Here is a 19,595-nt window from a genome sequence, read left to right as displayed (position 1 = left end):
CTTACAGAGACCCAAACCCAGAAAAGTGACTTGTTTGAAATTCATCTGGCTGGTTAGATGTGGGATCCCAGAGAAGATGGTCTTGTGTCCCTACCATCATGCGATGATTTGGAGACAGAATTGCAATACATGATATGACAACTTTGATTTACAAAACCATGATGAGCTCACCATAAGCTTTAATCTAACATTATACCCAAAACAAAAGCCAAGTCCTCATGGGCCTGCTCGGTGCTTTTGTTTCTGAGTAGTACAGTTTGGAGGGCAATGGGCAGATAGCTGTTGATGCCATTACTTTCCAGGCTTGAGTTCGCAACACGGCTTTTTTTTATTTATTTATTTATTTATTTTTTATTTTAGAAGCAGCAGAGTGTGCCAGAGACAAAATGGGATTGGCATCAGACTGAACTTAGTCTACAACCTAACTCTTCCAGTTGACTGGCAGGGCAGTTGAGTGACAAGGTGTGTTCCTTCCCTTCCGGGCCTCAACTTTCCTTTGGTGAAATGGCAGCCATGAATTTAACCATTCCTACTTACAGTAGAATGAATATCTTATTCATTCTCTTGCTTCGTGTCTACCCAGAACCTCAGAACTTGAGCTTATGAGGAAAGAGTATCTTTGCAAACACAGTGGATTGATGGTCCTGATGAGATCTCACTAGATTAAGGTGGATCCTAAATCTAGTGACCAATGTACGTACAAGAAGAGAGGACATGGAGAAGATTCCATCAAGACAGATGGCAAACTGAACTTAGGTTCCACACACTACAAGGTTATAAAACCCCCAGAAGCTGAAAGAAGTGAAGAAGGGGTCCACCCCCAAAACCTTCAGCAAAAAAAAAAAAAAAGACAACCTTGCTAACATCTGGATTTTGAACTTCTCCAGAACCGAGCAAGAATGTGATATGGTGTTTCAAGCCATCACATTTGTGATAACTTGTTACAGTAGTTCCAGGAGACGAATGTACCACGTAAAGAGCTCAGCAGGTTGCTTACCATATGGGAAGTCGCTGATGAACACCTCCAATAATTATAACATATACTTCCTAATGCTCAACCAGCAGTTAGGGTCTGAAATCAGAAAACCCCAAAGTCTACATGGGTAAGGCTACAATCACTGGCTTTACTGAAGGGCTGGGCTGCACAGTATGGCAAGAGCACAAGTTTCATTTCATATGTGAAAGTCTGAAAAAAGCCTTTCTAGGGTGTGCATTTGGTGCGGCATTTAAGGCACCACGTGGGATGTCTACATCCCATTTGTAGTACTGGTTCAAGTCCCAGCTCCTCCCACCCGAACAAGCTTCCTGCTAATGGGCAATACTGGGAGGCAGCAGAGCATGGTTTGAGTACATGCACGTGAGAGATCTGGAGGGAGTTTCTGGTTTCTGGCTTCAGTCTGGCCCAGCCCTGGTTATAGCAGGCATTTTGAGGAAGTAATGAATGAAAGATTCTCTCTCTCCTTCAAATAAGATGAAGTCAAGTAAAATAATTAAAGTCCATCTGAACTTGATAGTGATTGCTAGAGTCTGAGAAGGGTGGGAAGAGGGAAGTTGGATAACCAATAACAGAACAGAAGAAATAGGTTTTAGTGTTCCACAGCACAGTAGGCTGACTGTAGTTCACAAGCCAGTATTCTGCAATGTATGCAGAAATGGAAGAAAAGAGCTCTCAGACTGCAAACAAAGCCAACAAATAAGGAAATGGAAGTGCTAATTGCTTAATTTGATCAATTCAAGCTATAAATGCTTGTCAAAATATTGCATTGTATCCCATAAAATAAGTATTACATGTTAATCAAAAAAACTTTAAAAAAAAACTAGAAAAGTCCATCTCAGAGTTAAGGGTCCTTCCATATGAGTGTGATACAGGCTCCTGCTGAATGGCTGCAGATGAGTTCAGTGGCTTGGCCAAGTCACATTAAAGGTAGACACTTTGCTGGTTCAAAACTCCACACTTCCACAGATCTGAGTTCTAGGAGGTTTAATCTCAATCTTCTTGGGGCTGATGGTTCCCCTATTTCTTGGAGTCCCTGTTCTACCTTAGTATTGTTCCAGCATATCCTCAGAATGTATCAGTTAATGGCTCCTATAGTTTGTACTATTCCCATAGCCGTGCCCTTTCGGTCACATACAATGTGAACAGTATGGGCAGCTGTCCATAGTCAGGCAAGGCCTGTGCCTGCAGGGAGAACTGGTAAATAAGCTAGGAAATGCATTGGCTGAGTGTCTATAATGAAGTGGAGAAGGTGGGGTTGTCTTAGCAACTGGCATAAAATTTCAGATAACACATTGGTTGTACATCGGTAATGAGGTGGGCAATGTAGAATTAGCCTAGTAACTGGCACAAAACTCCTCTTGAGAACTGACTATCTAAAAACATATTTTAATGCATTTCTAAAATTATAAACCTTCATAAGAACATATGGTAAAATTTCCCAAGCTCCTGATATCCCCAGGCACTGAAAAAATTATAAATATTGATAAAAGGTGGCTGGGATGAGGGAGAGAAGATATCAGTGCTGTGTCTGAATTCTGTAGCAAGGGACATAAGAGCTCCTTCTTGAAAGCTCCCCTCCCTCAACTGTGAGCAAAATTCACCAAGTTTATACATGCTGCATGTGATCTTTGGTTGAGTTTCTCATTGGGATTAATGTGCTGTAAAGCACTCATGGATAGAACCAACAGAGTAGCAGAACTCAGACAACATAACTGCCCGTGCCTTGTGCCTTGGCAGAAGTGCGTGAGTTCGTCTGACTTCTGTGGCCATTGACTTGGATTGGGAAGGGATAGGGATGAAGACCATTCCCAAACCATCACCCCTAGATATTAAGGAGTGAGGCAGAGTCCAGATGTCAGCTGAGACTATAATGATTACATGGCTGATCATGGTGGGAAGGATCAAGGATTAAGGAAATGTGGGTGAAAATGTTGTTTCTAAATTTGCTATTTGTTCTTCTTGTTTCTGGGGGAAGAGCTAAAATGTCACACACCCAGCCTCCCAAATGTCCTAATACCCAGGAATGGGGTCCTGATGTGTGCATGTTCTAAGGGTTCTGCCCAAGAATGTTGGAAAATTCTGCAATGCTGTCAATTTCACCGATTCGGGGCGGATGCAGCCCTCTCAATGCCCATTGCATAACCTAGCCAACCTCAAGTCTCCATTCACCCAGATTTTTGCTGTCATCACTTGGCACTTTTTTTTTTGTAAATAAATATTCTACAACATTTACTATCTTCTTGCAATCTCATAGGGTAATCAGAACAATATGAACACATTTTTAAGAAGTATACTTCCAATAAAAGGACACCCAAAAGGCAAACCAAAAGATATTGTATTACCTTCTCAATAGTTTCTCACTTTGTTGATCATTTATGGTTGGGGACATTTGGTAGCAAAGTAATATTCTCTCCTTTTAGCATAACCCAACCCAGTTGTTGTCTTACCTTTTTTTCAGAATGAATCTCTATTGCATCATCTAATTACAAGGTTCACATATTCATCAAAACAAATGATACAGCCCTCTACATTCGTGTATTCAACTGTGCACAGAGCCACACCTGGATGCCAGACCTATTTTGCAAGTGTTTGAAGACGAGGCTGATGGGCTGCACCCTAACCTTCTGTATTTTTTTGGCCCTGATCACAGTATGCCATGGTGAGGTCTCCAGCTGAGACTCCTGTGGAAATAACACAAATGCAAATCGTGTTTCTCAAAGTAGGTGGAAATATCCTATATCCTATGAGCTCATCATTTATCTTGTAGCCTCTGCTGAGAAAAAAAAAATCTCCTACAGGAATAAAAATCTTCTGTCCATATAGTGGGTAAATCTCAAGGTAAAGAAAAGGTCAACCCTTACACACCTCTGAGAAATGAAAGCAAACATGAATCAGCTAAACATAGAAGGAAATTCTGGCTCTTCCTGTGGCATTTAGCAATGAGCTGGCTGTGTGGCCTCACTGAAGTGACAAGCATAAGACTGAGATTTAGACTTTGCCTTTAAATAGAAACAAGCTGCTGAGAGAAATTGCGGTGGATGCCTCTGGTGGTCCATGCCACACTACCAGGACACTTCTCCAGTGATAAAGCTCTGAACAAGCTCAGACTCACTTGAGCCAACAGCATCTTGACTCAGCTCAGACCTCTCCAAGCCAGGCTCCATGTCTCCCTGGAATGTCTGGTTATCCCGTCAAGGGCAAACCACAGTAGGTAAGAAGCTGGTGGCTAAACAACCAAGTTCTGCCCTTTGGTTGGATAGTTTGAGGGGGTACTCTTTCATGACTCCAAGGAGGGCTGAGTGGAGTGGAACCCTAACTGCAAGGGTCTCTCACTCTGAGATGTGCTCCTCCCCCCCATTGACTTTTCTTCCTCCCCTACCTCCCTTTCCCCTTGTTGTCACTTCTGCTTTCTAGGTGCTCACCTCCCAAACAAACCATGTGCTCCATAATCCCGGCTGCAGAAAACTCTGGCTAAGACAGAAACAATGTGGTGCTGGGGCTGAGATGGGAGGCAAGTGTCTTTGATTCTTTTATTCAATGAAGAAGTAAAACCTCAAATGTTCTGATGACAAATAAAAATGCCAGGTCAAACATGTCCCAGGGATCCTGAAAATTGGAGGCCTTGACTTTTGAACTCCATCTATACAACCAATTCTAAGGTTACTTCCAACACTGACAGACATCTTAGGGGCCACCTTGTCATTGCAACTGTTATCTGAATAGGCCTCTATGCATTTCAGTATAGTCAGTGCTTGTTTGAGGAGTAAAAGGGGTCTCTGGTAGTAGAAGGGGAGGGGTGACTGAGAAATCTATGGACTAGAGAAGCAGAGAAAGGCACTGTATACATTTGGATTTGCAATCATTATAAACATTGGGAGGTTTTAGATCATCTGCTTGCTTTTGCTATCACTTAAAGCCTTAACTGCCACCCCTCATGCAGGCATTGGAGAAAGCTGGTTCTGACCTTCAACAATGTCACCCAAGAGGAGAACCTGGGAGAAGCAGCTCTGGGACCCTGGGTGCTTCCAAGAGCATCCTGAGAACCAAAGGAGATACCAGGCATGGAATCGAGCGATGGGAGAGTTTATCTCACATGGTGTTCACCAACCTCAGGTTGGCCCCCACAGAGCTTCACCCCGTGGTATGGGTGCCCTTGTATATTCCCTCCCCATACTGCATGACCAACAACAGGTGATGAGAAAAGTGACACCTGTGCCTTCTGAAGCAGAGGCACTGCAGCTTCTGCCTTGGGAGTATGGGGAGGCTGTCTCCCAATCCCGCCCCCCGCCCCCATGTTGTAGAGATGGCCCATGAAACCTGTAGTCTATTGTGTCAGGGTTGCCAGATTTAGCCAAGAAAAAAATAGAGTTGGACATAGCTGATACAGAAAGTATTCTTCCTGGTTCATCTGAAATCCAAGTTTAACTGAGTGTCCTCATATCACTCTGGCAATCCTTACCACATGGAAATTAAAATCAGCCCTGCTGCTGAAAGCCAGCCACACCATCTCACACCACAGGTGTGTGAGTGAATCATCCCGGAAGCGCCTCCTCCAGCCTCAGACCAGCCTCCAGGCGATGTGCTGCTGTGACTGACAGCTTGACCAAACCCTGCCTCTCCAAGGACTGCCAGGTTAGAACCATTGAGCCAAGCCACTTCCACATCCCCAGGAGGGGATGGTGAGAGATGATGAGTTATTGCTGCTATGTAGGCCCCGACCTCTTTGGAGTCATTTGTTATGCAGTGCTGTGTAACCAAGACACTCCATCAAGCCTTGTTTCATGATCCTTGCTCCATGCCAGGTCCACAAGGATGACAAAGGCTGAGTTCTGGTAGCTCAGAGTAGGTAGGGAAGACAAGTGGGGACAAGCCTTGTTTATGCTGAAAAGTGACAAAGGCACAGTGGCAACCTACAGGAAAGGGTGAGTCATTCTCTCAGGGTTATCAGGAGGTTCCTAAAAGAGGTGAAGCTTTGAGGTAAATTTTAAACAAATTCTAGTTGTCTAGGCAGGTAAGAGCGGGGTGCAGAGGCTGAAAGGTTACTGTAGGTGGAGAAACTGGGAAAAATGCAAGTGGTTTTAGGTGGGCACTGGTACTGTGTGAACCCAAAAGGAGGCCCTGGCAACGATGCTCAGACGCAAGAAACCAGGCAACTCTGCAAAGGCCACTGGGTGGAGTGAGGCAGTGACCTTTCAGGGTGCTGTTGTCACAGACAATAAGAGGCAATGATGTGCTGGGCTTGGAGGGTAGCCACAAGGCTGCTAGGCAGACAGGAGAGAATGACAGGGCTCATTTGTTTGGTGCTACTCCACTGAGTGTTTGTTGAGCAAGTGATGGATGGATGTGCGTAGGCTGAGTCCAGTAGGGCTGTCTCCATGGGCTGGCGGCATGGACTGCCATGAGAGACCTGGGCTGGGGATTTCCTGAAATAGGAGTTGAGGTGGATGCTGACATTATGCATATATAATCCAAGAGGTAGGTTCTAATAACTGCAGTTCCTGGGGTTTGGAACTCATCTTCCACCCAGAAGGTGTTGCCTGTGACCCAATGTTTTCCACTGGGACTCGTCAGAGACAGCCTGTAGGAACTCCACAGGGCAGCAGCCTAGCAGGGAGTGACTCGTCCTTTGGCAGTTCAAGTGCTGGGCAGAAAGGTTCAGGGTCCAATTAGAGAGCACGGTCCTAGGCAGAATGGGGGGGTGGGGGACACCAAAATGCTAAGATTTCACTGACAGTCCTCATGACAGTTGCTAGAACCTGCACTGCTGCTGGAAGAGGCAAATCCTCTTCTGACCAGATTGGGGGGCAGGGTGTGTGGGTGTCATTTTGGGCAGAGCAGAGCTGGCCAAAGAGAATAACAAGTTAATCTTTGATTTAGAAGACTGGCAATTGATTCTGCGCAGAGGTGAAATCAAATATGATAAAAAGCACAATCAGAAAAGGAGAAAGAGATTTCATGGAGCTATTCTTCACACAGCAGGAAAACAAGCTGCATTAAATATCTCCCAGGAGCAACACCAGACTGATCTCACGTATTCCTTCTAGTGATCCCAGAGTGAGGAATAACTATTCCCATTCCACAGATCTTCAAGTCTCAAGGCCATCAAAGGTGGATATTGATAGAGGTAGGACTCCAATCCAGGCCACCCTTATCTCTGGAGCCTCTGACCGTCACAAACTACCTCAAGGATGGGCCCTAGACAGGTTTAGGATCCCCTTCCTTCTTCTACCTATGGCCTGAGTCAGGGAAGCAAACAAACAAACAAACAAAAAAACACCTACTTATTTCCCAGTCATTTGGATGATCAGGTGGAAACACAATGAAAGCCAGACAGGTGGAGCAGGGCAGAATTGGAGCATCTCCACCCCCAAAATACCCTTCCTTTCTCTTTCCCAGGACACAAGGTAGCAGCTTCCAGGAGACTGACACCCTTGAGAGCTATTGTAGAGCTTCTTTCCTGTACCAGCCACAATGGGTGCCTCAGAATTCAACAAGTGTAAGAAGCAGCTGCTCTTGGCTAGCCTAAGAAAAACAGGACATGTGCACCCTTGCTCTTAAGCCCTGGAAACCACACCCTTTAGTCCTCCTGATTTACAAAACCTTCAACACAGCCCAAAAGGGTTGGGGTGGGGCAAGATGCCCAGGACCCCCTCACAACCTGGATTTGTGCCCGCTTCAGCATGACCCCAGCACCCAAGCTCTCCAGCCTGGGCTCTGCCGCCTGTGGAGGAAAAGAAGACTAGCCGGTTCTTTCTTGGATAGGGCAGACCTGTTTCTAATTCCCTTCTCGGAAAGCTCTCTGGGGAGATGGCAGATCCAGGACACCTGAGTAAGAGTGCCAACTGTTTGCTGGGAGAAAGAAGGGAATTGGCTCTCCCACATTCCCCTGCCTGCATGGCTTGGCCAGAACAGCAGGACAACCTCGACCCACCTCTGTCCAACAGCTTTCCTCTCTGAGCCCTGTGGTTGGGACTGGCCTTTGCTGGCTGGGCATTTCTGCAGAGGTGTGTATGTGTGAGTGTGAGTATGTGTGAGCATGTGTGTGTGTGCAGTACTTGTGTCCCCTGTCCCTTGTGCCAGCTGCCCACTACTTTTGGCATGGTGAGATTCCTAGAACCTTTGCAAACAGGCAGTCACATGGCCCACTGCCTTTCCCTTTCCTTCTTAGTTTTCACGGAACTGTGCTGAGACCTGAGAAATCTCAGGGGCTGAGGGAGGTGACAAGTTTGTTCAAGGTCATGGAGCATGGCTGTAGCAGCCTGGGAACCAGACTCCTCCCTTTCCTATCCCTGAGTGAACCAGCAGCCCTGTGCCTCCTTGCACTGGAGACCACTCACTCAGGGCACACAAGGCTGGGCCAGAGAGGAAGGCAGGCATGAAAAGCCAGTCTCTGGCAGTTTGCATCAATCTCTCTGCAGCTGCTGCCGCAGGGAGCAGGTCTTAGATCTGTTTTTCAGTCCTTCATTGAGCCCTCTACAAGGCCAGGCTTTCCTAGGAGCTTGCTAAGGCAGATCTTTCCCGAGGGAATCTAGGGGAAAGCTGGGTGGAGTTGGCCAGGGATAATGGCAACCACTACTAGGGGGCTTTCCTTTGGGACCTTGAGGCTCACCTGTTCCCCCTCCACATGTCCAAGGAATGTAGAGCGGCAGCCCTGGGCCTATCATGGCTAGCATCTTAGACTTGATTTTTCAGTGACCCCGGATCCAGCTAATCCACATGTCATAGTATGAAGGATGGTTGTCCAGTAACCATCATGAAAGCTCTTTGAGCCAGAGGGAATCCTTCCATGACCAGAGCTGTAGGGAGCTAGAGCAGACCCTGCTGACAGAGGAAGACACAGGGGCCACAGCTTTCCCACCTGCCATGCATCAGCCGTCTGAAGTGTCTGCACTCCTTCTTCCACTCTCCTTTCTCTCCCTCCATTCCGGTTTCTCCTTTCTCTCCCTCCATTCCGGTTTCTGTTTGTTTGTGTGTAAAGAGAATGGAGGTGAAATCACCTCTTGGCCCCAGGGCTATATTTAATCTGTGTTCACTTCCTGCTTGCAGGCTGTACTGGGTTGGTAGCCTAGAGAATTTGGGGCTAGCTCCAGAAGACCCATTTGCAACAGCTGCTGTAGGTGTTCTGCTGGAGATCTCTGTGTGCTTCCTGAATTCGCTGGAACTGCCACAGACTAGCTGCCTGAACCAGGGCTTGTCAAGGTGTCGGGGATGCACTGCTCTCAGGCTTCCAGAGGACCACCCACCTGCCTGGAAATCATCAGCTTTTCTGCCTGGTGCAGAGGGGAGCTGCGGTGGAAGCAGACCTCCAGTGTGCTGTGAACAGCTCACAAATCACAACAGGAAATGCATTACACTGTTGGGAATCATTGTCGTGGACATTTTCTTGACAAAATAAAGGAGAACACTACATCCTGCCTGACATTTGTACCAAATGGTTAGATGTGGAAATAATTATCTAATTGCTTTTCGTCTTGGGTTTCATGTTCATTTCCCTTTTATTCTAATGGGATTCTCTGTAGTGCAATGATGTGGTGTATCTATAAATGGGTCACAGAGCCTGTGGTTGGGAAGAGCCACCACTTGGCTGTTCTTTTATTCTGCAACCAGGAAGCAGGGACATATCCAACCCTGCCTTATGCCTGCTTGGTTTCCTCTCCAGAATTTCTCCCTGCCCCTCAATGCTAGGAGGATATGAGCCGCCCTCAGCTTCCTGGGGGGATCCTCTTGATTTTTTGTTTTTGTTTTTGTTTATGTTTTTGTTTTTAGTACTTATTTGTTCCACTTAATTGAAAAGGCAGAGAGACACAGAAAAAGACTAAGAGAGATCTTGAATCTGTTGGTTCATTCTTCAAATGTCTGGGCCAGGAGCCGGAAATTGCATCCAAGTCTCCTACTTGGAGGCAGGAGCCCAGCTACTTTAGCCATCACTGCTGCCTCCCAGGGTGCACATGAGCAAGTAATCACTTGAGAAGCAGGGGATAACTCAGATCTCAGAGCACCAAGTGACATCCTCACGAGGGTGCCAAATGTCCATCTCTCCCACAGGGACCTCCCTGGACCCTCCTTATTCCATTTTCACAACCAAACATGATGGATTTAACAATGCTGTGTTGCTTGGCACTTTCTAAGATGGGGCCAAAAAAACAAAAAGCTGGTTGTTAACTTTCTTAATTAATTTTTGTTTGTCCCTTGGTTTATTTTTTAAATAAATTTTATATTTTAAATAATGATTACATGGTTGATCAAGGTGGGAAGGTGGGCTCATTGCTTCCAAATTTGCTATTTCTTCTTGTTGTTCCTGGGCAAAGGGGAGAGATAAAGGGGGAAAACAACTGATGACTTTCCACACATCCCAGGACCCGGGACGAGCAACCACCACCTCTTACTTTACAGAATCAGAAGCAACGAAGTTGGTGCAGGTAGCCATTTGAAAAGGAAACTCCAAGGAACAGAAGTGAAGAACAAGGGAGACTGAGACAAGAAAAAAAAAATAATTTCAATAAGGGTGAGTTACAGAAGCAAATCATAGCAGGCATATAGAGTGTTCCTCAAAATTGTCCTCCTGGCATATAGGGCACTGGGAATTTATATACTTCTGCCCACCCCTCTTTGATGCAGGGTCTCCCTTGGGGACATATTTCCTCATCCACCATTCAAAGCTATATTTATGTGGACTGAGCAAGCCTTGGGAGATTTTGGACAAGCTCTGAGACAGAAAAATGGAAAGAAGGTTGAAATTGAGATGCTATCATATGCATTAGTCACAAGGTGAAGTTGGAGGGTCATCTGCCACAAGTTTCTGTGTTGAAAAAAAAAGGGGGGGGAGAGTAAGAAAAAAAGAGTCGTAGTGGTATACACTACAATATAAGAGATGAAAGATGTCAAGAAATTGGGCAACAGGAAGGAGAAAAGAGTAGAACAAAATTTCCCCCCAGGACCTCCTAGCAGCCAACTGGAAGAGGAAAACCAATTAGTACAACTCAATGTCCAAGAAACAAAAGCAAAGCTGTTGCTCAGGCAAACACAGTCTTTCCCCATAGACCTCAGAACAAAGGCCTTGTGTGCCCTGGTAACACTGACCTCCCAGTGGGTGGCGGCTGCTTTTCTCTCCACATAGTCTGACAACTGAAGCAAACAACACAACATAATACACTGTATTCTGAAATCTATTACCTGGATAAAACTTCTCAAGTAAGTGGCAGGAACCCAACCCACACTAACCTTAGCAAATAGAATCATTGTGTGTGCTAAAAATTAGGAGTGGACTAACTTCAGACAAATCCGGTGCCAGCCAGTCATAAGTTTTCACCAGGATACAGTCCTTGGCCCTATTTTCCTCCTAGTGACTTCTTTCTTTTGAATGCAAGGCCTCAGACTTCAAAGTTGTCATTATTTATGCTGTGCTGCTGGCACAAGACACCTGAAGCTGGATCATGTATGAAAAGATATTTACTTGGTTCAGGAGTCTGGTGGCTAGAAAGCCCAAACAGTACGGTGCCAGCCTGGCTGCCTCACAACATGGCTGAAGACAGTAAGACAGGAAAGCACAGCTGAGGTGAGCAGAGTTTGGAAAGTGATCCCAAGAGAACAACGAGACCAAAGATGGGCCAGATTTACCTTTGGATAACAGCCTGCTCTCACAGAGACAAACTCGCTCTATGAGACCAGCCTTCAACCCTTCCTGAGGGTGGTCATCACCCAAACACGTTCCTCTAGGATCTGCCTCTTAAAGGCTCCACCACTTTTCAGCATTGGGACCAAGCTTTCAGCATATATACCTTCAGGAACCAAGCCATATGCAAGTCAGAGTAGTGATTCCAGAGACATTTGTAACCCCAGCATCCACACATAAGGTCTCACGGAAGGACTACAAATGGCCCTGCTTTGACACATGTACCTGCGCCATGAAGTAACGCTATAAAGAGAACTGTGATGGGCCTGGGACAGACCACGTAGCTACTCCTGAAGCCAGAAGACAAGAAAATCTCCCCCATCAGAATTACAGAGGCTTGGATGAAGAGGCTGAGCTGGCCGACATGGCAGAAGTCCACTGTGTACCCACTGCAACAGGATTACTCCTAAACTCTACGAGAGGGAAAGATAGGCTATGACTATCACTGTGTAGCACCACTGGGAGAGATTTTTAAATAATCATTCTGGTGATATAAAAACCAAGCTCCTGTTTACTTGAGGAAATAGATGAAATTCTGGTCCAGCAAAAAGCAGGAAGAGGGGGTGTGACCTCCAAAACTGTTGGCACCATACCTATGACTCCTGGGTGGTGTCATTCCTGTGTGCTGACGACACTGGCATATCTTCTGAGGGCTGCCTCTCACCACACAGTTATGTTTGGCTTGCTCATGGGATAGGCCAGAAATATGGGTTTTCTATGTCCTCGGGAACACCCATCAGCCAATAACCCTGGGGAGTTAGACCATCAGTGCCCCAGCTCCCTCATCCTACCAACATGGAAGCATACACAGTCCCAAGTGTCTCCCAGGGGAGCCTCACAGCACAGCAGCATCAGGCACCCTGGCAGGAGAGTGTGCAGAGGGGAGCAGCTGCTTCCCTCCCTTCTCTCACTTCTCACCTCAAGCTGGGTGTCCAGGAATCACTTCCCACATAACCTACTAGAACTAAAAATTTTCTCGTTGGGGTCTGTTTCCAGAAGAACACAAGCTGGGGGTACTCTTAATAACTCTTCGCATTTTCATGAACATTCATTTCACCCCCTGCCTCTCATGTTTCTGGGATTTCACCCCATGCCTCTCGCATTTCTGGCAGGCATGTATGCTGTTTGCTTGAGATGAATGGGATCTCCCAGAGACAGAGAGAGAACAGTATGCTTCCTCTGAGTTTTGGAAATATTTGGCCACAACAGACTACTGAGAGGCCAAAGGGAACTCCCCTTTAATAATCATACTTCCCTTTACAGCTCAAGGTCTGCTTTCTCTGCTCAGTGACCAATAGCAACAAGACTTACTGAGAAGGGTAGACATGGTGGCATAACACAGGTTAAACCACCACTTGAGATGCCCACATCACATACTGGAGCACTGGTTTGAGTCCCAGCTATGCAGCTTTCCAATCAAGCTTTCTGCTAATGCGCACACCGTGTAATCCACATGAGGACTGGACAGAATTCCAGGCTCCTGGCTCCAACCCACTTGAGCCTTAGCTTCTGGGGACATTTGGAGAGTGAGTCCATGCACAGAACAGTCTCTTTTTTCTTTTCTCACTCTCTTCCCCACCCTTTGCCACTCTGCCTTTCAAATAAATACGATATTTTAAAAAGAGAAAAATTATCATTTAAAGATCTATTTATTTTTACTTGAAAGGCATACATACAGAATGAGAAGGAGAGACCAAGACAGCTGTTCTATCCACTGGTTCATTTCCCAAATGGCCACATGGACAGAGTTGAGCTGATCCCAAGCCGGGAGCCAGGAGAAGCCAGAAGCTTCCTCTGGGCCTTCCATGTGGATATAGGAGCAAAAAGGATTTGAGCCATTCCTTCGCTTTTTTCTCATGCCATACCTAAGCAGGGAGCTGGATCTGAAATGCAGCAGCCATGGCTTGAACTGGAGGCCACATGGGATGCTGGTGACACAAGGTGGAAGATTAGACTTAAATGACATCACACCTATTCCAATGAGAGGAAATATTTTAAAAAGACATTTGCTTAACTTTAAACTGCTATTTCCTGTTTCAGATATAGCTCAGCCCAAGAAAGAAGTCAGCCATCAGCAAAAGTTTTGCAACTGAATTCCTTGCTAAGAGGTCAAATCAGCACTCTTTTGCTGGAGGCACAGGGAACTCTGGATTCGTAATCATTTTCAATGGAGTCCAGACAGGTTATGTTACGAGAATGAAGATAACTCCCCTGCCTGAAATATATGGATTTATTTCTAGGCATCCCTCTGTCTGGTTGAAGTAGGACTTTCATTTAAATGCAAATGTAGGTTTGGAGTGTGCTCTTGAAGAAAGAAAAATACTGAAGCCAGGGCCTGGGGGAACATACCAAGGGCCGTTTATATGAACTGCAAGAGGAGGTGGGGAAGGTGCACCGGGGGCAGAGATGGGAAACAGAAGTACAGTGACAGAGAAAAGATCTGAACTGAAGATTGGAAAATAGAATGATTTGGGGCTTGTATTAGGTACAGTAGGTTAAGCCGCCATTCGTGATGCCAGAGTCCCCTTTGAGCACAGGGTCGAGCCCCAACTGCTCTGCTTCCAATTCCAGCTTCTGCTACTGCTGGGACGACAGTGAGCTCACTGCCATTTAACTGGTGGCCTGGATGGAATTCCTGGCTCCTGGTTTTGGCTTGGCTGAACCCCAGGCGCTGTGCCCATTTGGGGAATGAACCAGCAGGTGGAAATATGTGTGTGCACGCACGCTCTCTCTCTCTCTTTCAAATAAATAAATAAATATTTAAGAAAAAAACAGATGAAAGAAAACAGAATTATCTCCTCTTGGGCTGTGGTGGCTACAGAGAGCTAAGTAAGAAAAGGAGCTAATAAATTGACCTTAACCACATTATCAACTGCACTTCCCGCAGAGGAAATGTGCTCTGGGAAGTTCACAAGTGGTTATCAAGCACTTGCACTGCGCTATCAGGGAACACAGTTTTTCTTGCTCATTAATTTTAAATTGAAGTAGCCATGTGCAGTTAGAAGCAACACTGAGCAAGGCCTATCAGCTGGGGAGGCCTGGAAACACATCACCTGTCTTGGTGTGCAGTGTGTACTGTTGCTCTGGGATGCAGCTTTACCTTCGGTGGCAGGAGAACCCTGCCCAGCTCTGCAGTGAGCCCGTGTCCTCTGTGGACAGTGTGTGCCCCCAGGAGGTGGTGCAGCACCAGCAGGAGTTGAGAACTTCTGGCTCACGGGCAGCAAAATATTAGCTGTCCTACTCTGCCCTGTCCCACATGGCTTGGGGGAGGAGTCATCCCACATAGCGTTCTCAGCCTTGATCTTCTGATTCATTAAAGAACCATTCCAGTTTTTGCCAAGGCAGGTGCAGAAGATGTATCTATTTATCTTGTCTATGGGGAAGGCTCAGTGTGTGTTGAACTCTGTGCTAAGCACAGGGCATGTCATGAATGTAGGGGAAGGATGGAGGATGGCCAAGTGAGCCCTATGTCCCTGGCCACTCATTTGTAACCTGAGCGACACATTGAATGCCAATGACCCCATATACAATTTCTCAGTTTTTTGCTGTTGTAAAAGCAATGGGAATCAGGTAGAAATCAATCTTCAGGCTTTGAATTTTGATTTTTTTTTCCCGCCAGCCAGTGATATGTGATAGTGCTCCGGTCCTCTCTCAAGATGCACGGCAGCAGCAGCCCAGCTTTACATCACAAGAAAACACAACGGCTGCTCTACAGACTCCTCCGCTACCAAGCCAGGGTGTTACTAAGTTAGGCAGATTATGTATTTCTGATCTAAGATTTTTTAAGATAAAATTGATTTATTAAGATGTACTCATTGGAGTCAGCATTATGCTGCAGAGGTTAAGCTGCCATCTGCAATGCCAGCATCCCATATGAGCAATAGTTGGAGTCCTGGTTACTCACTTTTGACTTAGCTCCCTGCTAATGTGCCTGAGAACGCAGTGGAGGAGGGCCCGTGCTGAGGATCCTTGCCATGCAAGTGGGAATCTCCAATGGGGTTCTAGGCTCCTGACTTTTGTTTGGTCCAGTCCTCACCGTTAGAGCCATTTTTGTGGTAAACCAGTGGATGGAAGATCCATCCCTCTTGCTCTGTAACTCTGCCTTTTAAGTAAATACAAAAACTTTTTTTCAAAAAAGAAAAAACATCAGCATAAGTTGAAGAGCATTTGTGTATGATTATCTTATGGCTCAACAGTATACAAATTCAACTTATTTCTAAATTCAGGGGTTCTCTTGGGAATTGCACAGCCCCATTTCCTTTTTATTTTGCACGAGCATAATTTGGCGAATATACACACTAAAATGACATCAGAATAGTTGTGAATTTGGGGTAGGTGTTTGTTCAATCTTGCTCCCTGCAGTTGGCTTTGCCCAAGTTGGCAAGGCCCCACCTGGTGGGCCTGCACTGGGATCTTGGATAACTGAACTGATCCGGCCTCACGTTTTCCTCATCTCACAGGCTCTCCTGGGCTTGTGCCATGAGGCAGAAGGCTGGATCCCGGAGTGACTGAAGCATACAAGGCTTTCCCGGGATGACACTTGGAACTCCCACATTATTAGTTCTGCCACATCTTACTAGCACAAGGAAGGCATGTGGCCAGATTCGACTGTGGGAGTGGGAAAAATCCTTCCACTTACTGATGGGAAGAGCAATGGAATCGCAGTGAAGAGGGGGTGTGGATAGAGAGAAAAAAATAATTTGTACCTTTTAGCCAAAACATCTAGGCACAGGTTAACTAGGGGTATTAAGTGATGTGGAAGAATGATTGAGGTTTAAACAGGTAGAGTGAGAAACACTTTTGGGTGAAAAAGCAGAGAAGCAGGTACAATTAGCAAAAAGTGGCCTACATTAACCCGATTGCCATCATAAAAACACACAATGAAAGCTTTCTTGAGGCAAGTGAAAGTCTAACTTGTCTCTTCTGAGCATTAAAGAAAAATGGATTTTGCAGGTCAGGTAGCTATGGTTTGACTTTTCTAGACCACTGAAACAGAGAGAAGCCTATATGGGAGTTAAAGTTCACCAAGGTTCTGCTGACCTAGTTCTGACTTAGTTCCTCTAGTTTTACTCTCGTTTTTGGTTCATTGGTACTACATTATTAAGCCATGGATAAATAAACCAGGGCAATATTAACAAAGTCAAGGTGCGGTAAAGTAAAGCAATGGGGCCTGCAAGGTTGGATAGGAGGGCTGATGCCTTATTCGGTAAGCAACAGGGAGCTGTGTGTGCTCAGTATGGTCAGTGGTCAGTATCTGTGATGTCAGGCACACGGCAGTGCTCTGTCATCTCTGGCTGCCTGAGCCAGCCATAGATCAGCTGGCCCCTGACTAGCTGGCCCATGTGTCCTGGCTCTTGAATGTATTACAAATAAAGCATCTAAAGCGCGAAGCTCTCTCAGTAAGGTTCCTAAAAAAACAGCAGCTGGGAGGGAGGGGATGGAGAGTGGAAGGGGGTGGGGGCTGGGAGGGTGCCAGGGTGGGAACGCCCTGAGTGATCACTGAGTTTTTGAATGGCATCAACACTACCCAGATTACCCTGGGAAATAGCAGAACCATTTCCTCAGGGGATTTTTAGGGAATTTGTTTAGACAGATCCAGGAAATACGATTTGATAACTCTGGGGTTTATCTCACCTTCCACTGTCAAATTGGAACAGTTCCTAGAGTGAGAAGTGCCATCAGGAGCTGCAGTGCAAGCTAGCGCGGCTACACAGCTGCTTTGGAAGGAATCTCATTGCTCAGCGGCCCTCGGGGAGCAGACGTGCTGAGGCTGGTGGAGAAGGGTAGAGGAAGAGCAGAGGGACGGGGAGCCCCTCTGCAGTCCCCTCACACGGTCTTTGGGGTCCAAGCTTATACCGGGTGACCCTCTTTCTCTACTGAAGTTTATTAAACTGTTCTGCTCTCTTTGCTTTTAAGGGTAGCCTGTGCAGTACATCATTAGCCTCAGCTGGAAGGGTGTCAGGCACACAGACCTCGCACCTCCTCATTTGAAACCTGCTTTTGAACAAGATGCTCAGATGATGAGGGTGAACCTGAGAGCTTGACAGGCCCTGGGCCCTAAGAAATCTTTGGCTAAGTAGTGGCAGAACTCATTCCTGATAAGGGTTGAATCACAATATCATCCATCACTCACTCCATAACTTTGTATGCCTTTCTATGTCCCCCACTCTGTGCCATTCAGTGGGATCCCTATTCTAGCAAAATAAGCAGAAACAAAACAGCCAAACAAGGGACAAGTGTGGTGGCACAATGGGTTAAGCCATTTCTTGGGATGCCCACATCCAGTATCAGAGTGCCAGTCTGAGTCCTGATTACTTGGAACTTGTGATCCCGATTCCTGCTAGGGTGCCTGGGAGTAAAGGGTAACAGCTCACCTGGTTGACCCTGCCGCCCACAGAGGAGATCTGGATAAAGGTTTTGACTCCTGGCTCCTGGCTTCAGCCTGGCATAGCTCAACTGTTACGGGCATTTGGAAAATGAAACAGTGGATGGAAAACATCTCTTCTCTACCCCTCCCTTCTTTCTATCATTCTATCCAGCTTTCAAATAAAGCAAATAGATTTTAAAACAACCTTTTTAATTAGAGCAAGTTAATGGACCAGTGGAAATCAGTACCATCAAGTCTAAGGTAAGAGAAAATGTCAAATGTTGCAGAAACACAAACTGAGGCTTGCAAGCTGATCTTCAGAGCTAAGATAGTGTTCTCGCACAAGACCTCAACAGTGGGATACGGATTTTCAGTTAAGGAGCATGGTAGGCAATGGCAGTGGAAATGGTGCATGTTCGGCAATGTGACCAGGACAGAGGTTGCTTAGCCTGGCTGGAGGAATGAGGCGAAGTGAGGAAGTGGAGGACACAGAGTGACAAGCTTTTTCAGAGTCAGGGACAGGGGATTGGCTGGAGACAGTGTGGGCTGAGACAGGTTTTATTTTACTTTATTTTTTCACAGGGTAGAGATCTAGTATGCTTTTGATACTGGTGGGAAGGAACCAGCAGAACAAAGTGGCAGGTAACTGAGAAGAGAGGCTCCCTTGGAAGGTGGGAGAAGAGCTGCTCCTTCATTTTACAAGGAAGAAGGAGAAAGGGAGGGAACAGAAGCAGGCAGATTTGTGATTTGAGGAGTAGAGCATTTCTGGCTTTAAAGTAGTATTCTCAGGAGTGTGCATCCAGTCCTTAGCCAAATGGGTTAGTGTATGAAGGAATAGGAGAAGCCAAGGACCAGAAATTCCCCTGAGGTAGAACCACAGAGAAGCTGGAACCCCGGGTTCCTCTTTCTTCTTATGCAACCTGCCAGTCCAGGACATCTGTGGATGTGCACGTGCCGCTGGCTCTTTATCAACACCCCCTCCTTTTTTTTTTTTTTTTTAACAACAATAGCAGCAATAAAAAGAGCTTCTGTTTTAGAAGAGGGTCAACCAGTGATACAGTTTTGAAATAAAGAATGTCTCTGGTTCCAACATCATACCAAACAGAGTTAGTCACTCTTCATCCCTTTGTGTTAAGTGCCATTCAGCTTTTTGGCACCAACATACCAGCCTTGATATAGTCTCCATGAGGTCCTACAGTGGCTAAAAGGGATCCTCTTTGCCCTGCAAAGCATTGTCTGCATGGAAGGGGCCGCAGATTGGCCGGGAGCATTCAGCAGTACCTCTCAAGTCACAGGCAGAAGTAGAGCAGCTCACAACCCCCCAGTCTAGGCCTTTGGGGTTGTGCGCCATCCGCAGCACTTCCTTGGCGCCCATATCCCTCAAAGCATCACCATCTATGCTATGTATTTTTCTAGCTGCTGGAACACATCCTGGCTGCCTGGCTATTCTGTAAGCTCTTTGGGCACAGGACCACATCTGTGCCATCATCGCATCTCTTGTACTGAGTTAACAACAGATTGCTTGGAGTTTTCGCCAACAGACATGTCCTATCCCCAGC

General features: G+C 46.2%; 1 long non-coding RNA gene and 1 pseudogene across 1 annotated transcript in view; both read right to left on the bottom strand.

Moving 5' to 3' along the window:
• Positions 1-19,595, bottom strand: part of LOC121165613 — a 157,480-nt gene that overhangs the window by 81,946 nt on the left and 55,939 nt on the right. The window lies entirely within an intron of this gene.
• Positions 3,341-3,655, bottom strand: LOC121165612 (annotated as a pseudogene).

The sequence above is a fragment of the Ochotona curzoniae genome, unplaced genomic scaffold (genome assembly GCF_017591425.1).
Source record: "Ochotona curzoniae isolate NIBS_2020 unplaced genomic scaffold, NIBS_Ocur_1.0 contig_908, whole genome shotgun sequence".
Taxonomy (NCBI): domain Eukaryota; kingdom Metazoa; phylum Chordata; class Mammalia; order Lagomorpha; family Ochotonidae; genus Ochotona; species Ochotona curzoniae.
The sequence above is the reverse complement of the archived record's forward strand: the minus strand, read 5'-3'. Positions and strand labels throughout refer to the sequence as shown.